This window comes from Triticum aestivum, chromosome 5D (genome assembly GCF_018294505.1).
Source record: "Triticum aestivum cultivar Chinese Spring chromosome 5D, IWGSC CS RefSeq v2.1, whole genome shotgun sequence".
NCBI classification, from domain to species: Eukaryota; Viridiplantae; Streptophyta; class Magnoliopsida; order Poales; family Poaceae; genus Triticum; species Triticum aestivum.
The window spans coordinates 22,900,109-22,907,682 of record NC_057808.1 but is presented as its reverse complement, the minus strand read 5'-3'; the positions used below and the strand labels follow the sequence as shown (position 1 = coordinate 22,907,682).

The window sequence follows — 7,574 nt, the reverse complement described above, 5'->3', positions numbered from 1 at the left end:
TCTTCAGTAAACAATTTTGAAAAAGTGCAAACATATTTCTTTTGAAACAAAAATAGTGTGAACATGTGTAAAACAGTGAACATGTGTAAAACTGTGAACATTTTTAAACTAATTCTTCAGTAAACAAATTAAACCGGCCACATGCAAGGTCGGGTTCTGTGCTCTACATACAATTATAAATCGAACAAATTGATCTTAAGATTACTAAGTAAAACCAAGTATCACAGTAAGAAGAAGACGCCAATGAGTAATTGGAATGTATAAGTCCTGAAAAATCATCTTAGGTGTTTTACAGTTAGTCGGCGGACACATGACCACCAGCACAGCACTACCCATTTTCTGATCAATTGTTTCGTCCAAGCACCATCAGCTGCTCATTACGGACAGTCCAAGAGCATTAAAGCAACCATTGAAGCAAAGCGGCAGCAAGCTAAGTCTTCAGCTGATCTCTAGCAACAGAGGTGGCAAGGTGGCGTGGGTGAGGGTGAACGTGTCCTTCAGGTTGTACGGCGTGTGTCGTTTCTGTGTGCCGGCACGCCAAAGAGTTCCCGCCCATCTCGCCGCTGGTCGTACATAGGGTGGCGGGAGGGCATCGCTGCGAGCCACCGTGGTGGTCGGTGGCGACCTGGTTGCTGAGACAACAAAGTGCCTGTCAATTGTTAACGACGTCGAAGTGCCTGTCAATAAAATTTACTGGAAATACCAAATACATGGTCAGAGTGTTCCTGAGATTGATGGTTTTTCAAATCAGTTTCTGCTATTGTATAAGTTAGCCATGAACAAGGTTTGCTATTCTATAAGTTAGCCATGAACCAGGTTTGCTATTCTATAAGTTAGCCATGAACCAGGTTTGCTATTCTATAAGTTAGCCATGAACAAGGTTTATACCATCTGTGAAATGACAATTATTGTTATTTCTGGAAAATGACAATAATTCTGGAAAACTACAAGGTCTTTTTGCAAGATTGGAACGTTTTTCATCTTAGCCACTTAAAAAGGGAGCGCGGGTTCAATATCCACAACAGCAGGAGCTTTGTGTAAAAACACCTTGACGGTGAACCAGAGAGACTCAACCCGTGCTTTATTATTAGGGAGAGACTAGCAAAAATGCCCGTGCGTTGCTACGGGGGACGCAGTTGATGTGTATTTAAATTTGGTTAGAAAATTAGATGGGCAAAACACAATGATAGTTCATGCGAAATTTAATGCGCAACAAAATTTTAGACCCACACAATAGCTAGTTATATACGGATTCCAAATGGACTTCAATTTTCTATATAGATCTATAATTTATCATCATATTCTAAGTTAATATAGAACTGGTTATCTTCTATCCCAGCTTGAAATATATTCCATGTTGGTTATAGATGTGGTGTTGGCATGTGCTGGGTGGTTGGTAAGCACCAGTTGTCAGCGATCCGTGCGGTTGTCACATAATATTAACAAAATTAAAAAAGTGGAAATACTGGCATTTTACACAACCAATTTAAAAAAACAAAATTAGTAGGTATTAAGCTCTAGAGGTCCTAAAACATGTTTTCAATTGTAATAAGGAGAAGACATAATGCCTTATCTCTCTAAATAACATTAATATTAATAAAAATCATAAATAATGAGATCACATGGTTGATTGACATATTAATACTATTTATGGAAAACTTTAATTGACTCAGTAGCATGTGATTTGCTTTTATTATTGGGCATGTAAAGATCGCTAGGAAAAATTGATCAAATCCTTAGCCTCACATTTTCGTCATCATTGTCAATTGTGGTCACGTCCAGATCACACAGTCCTCCTCAACCGTCTTCAAATATTCAGCCCACGGTCAAATCCTTCCTTTTAATTATTAGCCTCATAAAATCCTTTTTGGATCCCATCCATTTAAATATTCTGGCAAGCCCACCACAATCCTTCCTTACCTTATTTAAGGATCCCATCCTTTCAAATATTCTGCCGATCCCACACCATCCTTTATATTTTTCCAAGCCCACATCATCCTTCCTTTGAATTAGCCGCATATATTTAGCCACAATAAGTACGGAATTACCCCATCCGCTTAATTAGCTTTTGTTTTTTCAAAGGCCAAGTGTAAGTCAGGTATTGTAAGAGTGCGCATTAAACTATGTAAACAAAAAATAAAAAATATGGAAATAAATACAGATTGATGACAGATAGATGGTCGCTGATGATACATGTTTTACATAAGATCCAAAATGAAAGTGTCGGCAGGTGCTTACAGTAATAGTAAGTCAGGTAGCAAAGGATTCTTGTGATCTGCTTAGATTGGATAGATAATCACGCAGAGGCCTTTGGAGGTGCACTTCAATGTGAAAGCATATATTTCTGTCATCATAGTTGTTTGAAAAGCATAGCACACAACAGTCTAAGAAGGAAATAACCAGTAGTTAAACGCACAGTATGGTCTCAGGTGATTACATAAGATCCAAAAGGATGATAAACATAGAAGTCTTGGTAGGCATCTACACTAATGCTAAGTTATATAACAAGGATTTCCGCAAAAAAAAAAAGTTATATAACAAGGGGCTCTTGCGACTTGCTTATATTGAGTAGACAATCAGGAGTAGTCCCTTGGAAGTGCATTTGAAGGCAAAAGCATATGCTTGCCCTTTGTTCATGTGTGCCTGATGGAAGAAGTCGCTCCAGCCTCTAGTCATGGTGGCCCTTTTGTCAACACCCTTCAAGCGGGCTGTGACAGCAGTAGTTCTGTCTTCAGTAGTCAGGCCCGTATCACAAGCAGGTGCAGGGTGTGCAACGGCACAGGGCCCCATAAAATTTTGGGGCCCCTGAATTTATCTTAAAATAGCAATTAACAACGTTAATCAAGAGGATAATAAAGGAATGTATAACGTCCAGTGGAACCTTCTAGCTTCCAACGCCAACAAGTACCCATCCTCTCTCCCTCTCTAATAGTAGCAGTTAGTGATATTAATCAACGTCAAGTTGGATTAGGAAATTTCGCATGCATCAGAATCCAAAGGGAGGTTTCCTCTGTTCTCCTTTCAGCGAATCACTTTGCAAATTCTTTAGAGATATTTGAGGTAAGAAATGGATCCATGCGCTCTGCTGTCATCTATTTAGTTTTTCTTCCCATCATCCATCGCTCTTGTGTTATTATTCAAAAGATTATGTTTATTGTATGCTAATAAATGAGTGAGGCTTTGTAGCTCTCAGGCTCCACATTTATTTATTTATTTTCAAAAATTGACATTTTTTAAGTTAAAAAGTAAATATAAATACACAAGTACTTGTAGATTTGTGTAAAATTTCATTGTGAAATACATTTTGGTATGAGTTGTACAAAAAACAAATCTTGTATGTACTTTATAGTGGATACTATGTGCAAGAAATACATAATTTTGTTATTTTTGTGTACCTTGCATAAAACGTATTTTGGCATTAAACTTTACAAAAAGTAGTATACATCCATAGGTATGTGTGTATTCTTTGAAACATAAAATTTGAAGAAAAAATGTTCAAATTTCGGGTTCCATGGAGTTTGAACCCTATTAGTAATTTCCGGTTAATAATTACTATCATATTGACTTCATAATTAGCATTTCCATATAAAGGCCTAATTCCAAATTTTGCACCAGGCCCTTAGATTCTTAGGTACGGCCCTATCAGTAGTGATTGGCAGTTCACCATAGTCAGCATCCATGAGTTTGAATCTGTGTCTGCACCAAGAGTACTACAGAAACATGTATGTTGAATGAAATGAACAAATAAGTAACCAAACTGCACTGGCAGGAAGTGAATAGAACAGAATCATTAATGCAATCAACATATGGTGGAGAAAGGGGTTTTACTTTCATACCTCAAGAGTGTCTCGGGAGGCCGATGAACCAGAGATAGGAACAAGCACATTCAGGTTCAACCTTTGAGCCCTCCGTAGCGTTGTCTAGGTGATGAGGGAGGCGACTGGACATCATCTCGACCCACACCATGCATTGTCTGATTCTAAAACAGACAAACAATAAGTTATGAAGAACTCCATGTGGCCAGCATGTAAAAATAATTCATTTATGCCTCTAAATCCTAGCAACATGTTGGTAAAACCATTCATAAATTTTAAGTATCATCATGCAGATATTTTGGAAAAGAAATACAAGAGACGTAAATTGCATGAACCAACATAAAAACAAAGTTACAAAGGCAGCTTATGATAGCTTATTTACATCGATCTTATAAAGCAACGCTAAACAAGCAATAAATAGTTGTGGCCCTTCACATAAATCACTGATAGAGAAAATGCATTACTACCGAAAAGATCTCACACCAGTCATATATAATTCTGCACATTCCTTTCTGATATACCACCTCTGTTTCTAAACATAAGATGTTTTTACAGTTCAATTTAAACTGCAAAAATGTCTTATATTTAGGAACGAAGGGTGTACATATATATAAAAGCACTCAGGTTCGGACAATGAAATCAAGTGTGTGTTATCTACGGTGGTGTTTCAAACATATAGTCGGATGGTCCTTTTGTTTTCTGAGCAGTGTAAATAGGCCATGTCAACACAATGAATAGTTCAGCAAGTCCACAAAATGAAAAGTCTCTGGTAGTAATTAAATGGTTTTAAGAACCATGATTTTGGCAGATTGAATTTACTGGCCATGTTTGCACTAAAAACTAAATATGTTAAAAGAACAATAGGAAAAAGAATATACTATATATCCACGTCTACCATTCTTTGTAATCCCCACAAAAATTAACATTCTCCTCTCCACCTTAGCATACGACGGCATGTCACAAATTTGAAGGGCGAAAGAACAATGTAAGAAGGCAGGGTAGAAACATTTGAAGCACCACTTGTGCCTACAGCCGTACCATTGGATTATAGCTAAGAACATGAACACCACATGTATGTCTTTGAAACACCACTTTCATTTTATCTATAACTTGCCATAGGTTTATAACCCTACTGTCGAACTAAGAATCTCTTTGGATTGAATAAAATTCATATAACTTTATGTGGCCATTACATAATCTGGTAATGACCATACTGCAGCAATAGAAAAGCAAATTGAAAAAACAACATAAAGAATCAAAATCTTGTAACTTTGGGCATCCTCCCTAGTCCCCATGTCAGCAGTCTTCTACTCTCCAAGAGGCAACTCAAATCTAAAAAGAACACGGGAGCATAAAGGAATCGTTTTCGCACCAATAAGAAAAGAAGCACAAAGTGATCGACACCACCTTGGGGGACAAATTTTACACTATCGCCTTCCATCGCCATGTTTGTAACAGCAATTAACATGAACATGACTAATACCTCATGCATTTGTATGTTCCCTAAATCAAAGAAGAAATAAAGCAGGAAGTACATCAAGTCCGGACTGGTCAAGTCTCCGTTGACAACCGCTACATGGGAAGAATTTGACTCTGTTGTTAGTTAGTACGTACAACAGACATTCTATTCATGCTAACAACATTTGCTATTAAGTGTTAAATCACACTTCATTTTCCTATTTTCTTAATTAGAACAGTGACTCCGTTATAGCAAGAAATAAACACGCGTGTAGCTAACTTAATTACCTCACAAAGCTATTAGCAAGGTAGTAGTAAAATCTTGAGCTGCTTGGTCCTTACTTTGTTTCCACTTGAGCATTCCCTCCCTGCCTCCCAAATCTTCACTGATGCCTGCAAAAAGTATGCACATGGGACTGCATTAAGATAGCCAAATGAACAAATAGTCTGACCAATAAAACAAAATTTGTATGGACAGTCCTCCATTTGCATTATAGTTCTCCATTCTCATCCAACCACGGCATGAACGATCAAGCGTCTCAAAGATGCTTTTTTCTCTCCTGCCAAGCAAGAACACCAAGTGGACCGCATCAACATATCATCAATGAATCTACCGCTCTAGGAGTAAAACCACGAAGCCTACGGGTTTAGCACGAAACCTATGGGTTTAGCACCAAAACAGGAAATGTAGATAGTGCAAGCAAGATACATAATTATGCATAGGTCTCTTGTCTTGCATCAAACCAGCAGACATGCAAATAGAGGACTGCTAGCCTTTTCTTTAGAACACTCCACAATTATCATTATTTCAGTACAATATTAAATATGCTATCTCTCTTATATGGAACAAATGCTAGAAAAATAAAAGTTAGTACAAACAGTTTCATTAATCTTTCAGCTACAAAATCTAGAACAATACTACTCTAGCCTTAAGAAATGTCCTAGCCTTAAGAAACTGAGAAAGCGACAATAGAAAACAGAAGTACAATTATGTGTAACAGCGGCAAGTGTGCTAGATGCAAAACTAACCACATCATGCTTCATTTCTAAAACCAAACTACACAAGAATAAAATAAATAAATCGAACAGAAATGAACACCATGTATCCTATTCAGGGTGTAAACGAAAAGGAGATACACCTCGCAGGCATATATAGGGCAATAAGCAATCAATGATCTGAAAGCATCTTTGAGGAAGCACTCACTAAGAACCTCGACAGACGCTCACGAAGTCATGTGTACATCAGCTGTATGTACTTTTATCCACCAAGATTCATATACATGACCAAGGATCACTCAAATTGTTCACAATTGTTGAGAGAGACGATCCAGCCCTTACATTCAAAATAGCTATATAAATGACCTTTTTTGCAATTTTGCACCTTGTCGAGCGCATACAATTTGTAACAAAAGAAATGCTTACGTACATGAAATGTTGAAATTCCCTGTATAGATGAATATAACCAAGGCAACAGTAAGTAGAAGCATGAGGTCGGTATTGCTTGCTGGCAGGAACAAACCTTATTGTGTTCCACAAGAGAGAATATTCACATTCCTCTGCTAGATTCCTCTTCTTCTCTTCTTTCTCAGCTCTGCACACATCCATTTTAGAAAGTCAATATATTAGCAATTTAAACAAGTGTGGCAGAGGAAATGCGAGGAAAAGGGAGGAGCACATAATTCCTAACATACATTCCAAATAACTTTATAAATAATACCTTTGCCTTTTTATACTTTGCCGAGCAGGTATTGCCTTTTTTACACTTTGCCAAGCAGGCAAAATCTATAACAAAAATAGTAGATGTGTGCGGTTAGACATGGGAGAAAACAACAATTGAGTATCTGTATAGCAGCATGGCCAGGCACAAGTCGAAACAAACATAGGTAGATCATGCAGTGTGGATGCCAAAAAACGATTGGCTAATTTACACATTGGCCAGATATAAATGCAGGTAAAAGGAATGAACAACAAATATCCTGCAGTGAGGGAGAAATAGCCAAAAATGAACCAATCCAAAAGAAAACATACACAAAAAGAATAATCACTATTATACCCAATTAATTTGTCCATATACATGCATATAAAACAAACTAGGCAGAAATTAAAAATAGGCTATAGGCGGATATAAATGCAGGTAAAAGGAATGAACAACAAACATCCTGCAGTGAAGGAGAAATAGCAAAAAATGAACCGATCCAAAAGAAAACATACACAGAAAGAACAATCACTGTTATACCCATTAGTTTCTCCAGATACATGCATATAAAACAAACTGGGCAGAAATTAAAAATGGGCTCTCTC

At 37.3% G+C, this 7,574-nt stretch overlaps 1 long non-coding RNA gene across 1 annotated transcript; it reads right to left on the bottom strand.

Moving 5' to 3' along the window:
* Positions 1-2,432: 2,432 nt before the first annotated feature.
* On the bottom strand, positions 2,433-6,097 carry LOC123124138 (uncharacterized). The gene is made up of 3 exons (XR_006460990.1): positions 5,691-6,097; positions 5,562-5,659; positions 2,433-3,979 (listed from the first exon to the last, which is right to left on the bottom strand). It is a non-coding gene; the product is annotated as an uncharacterized lncRNA (long non-coding RNA).
* Positions 6,098-7,574: the final 1,477 nt, after the last annotated feature.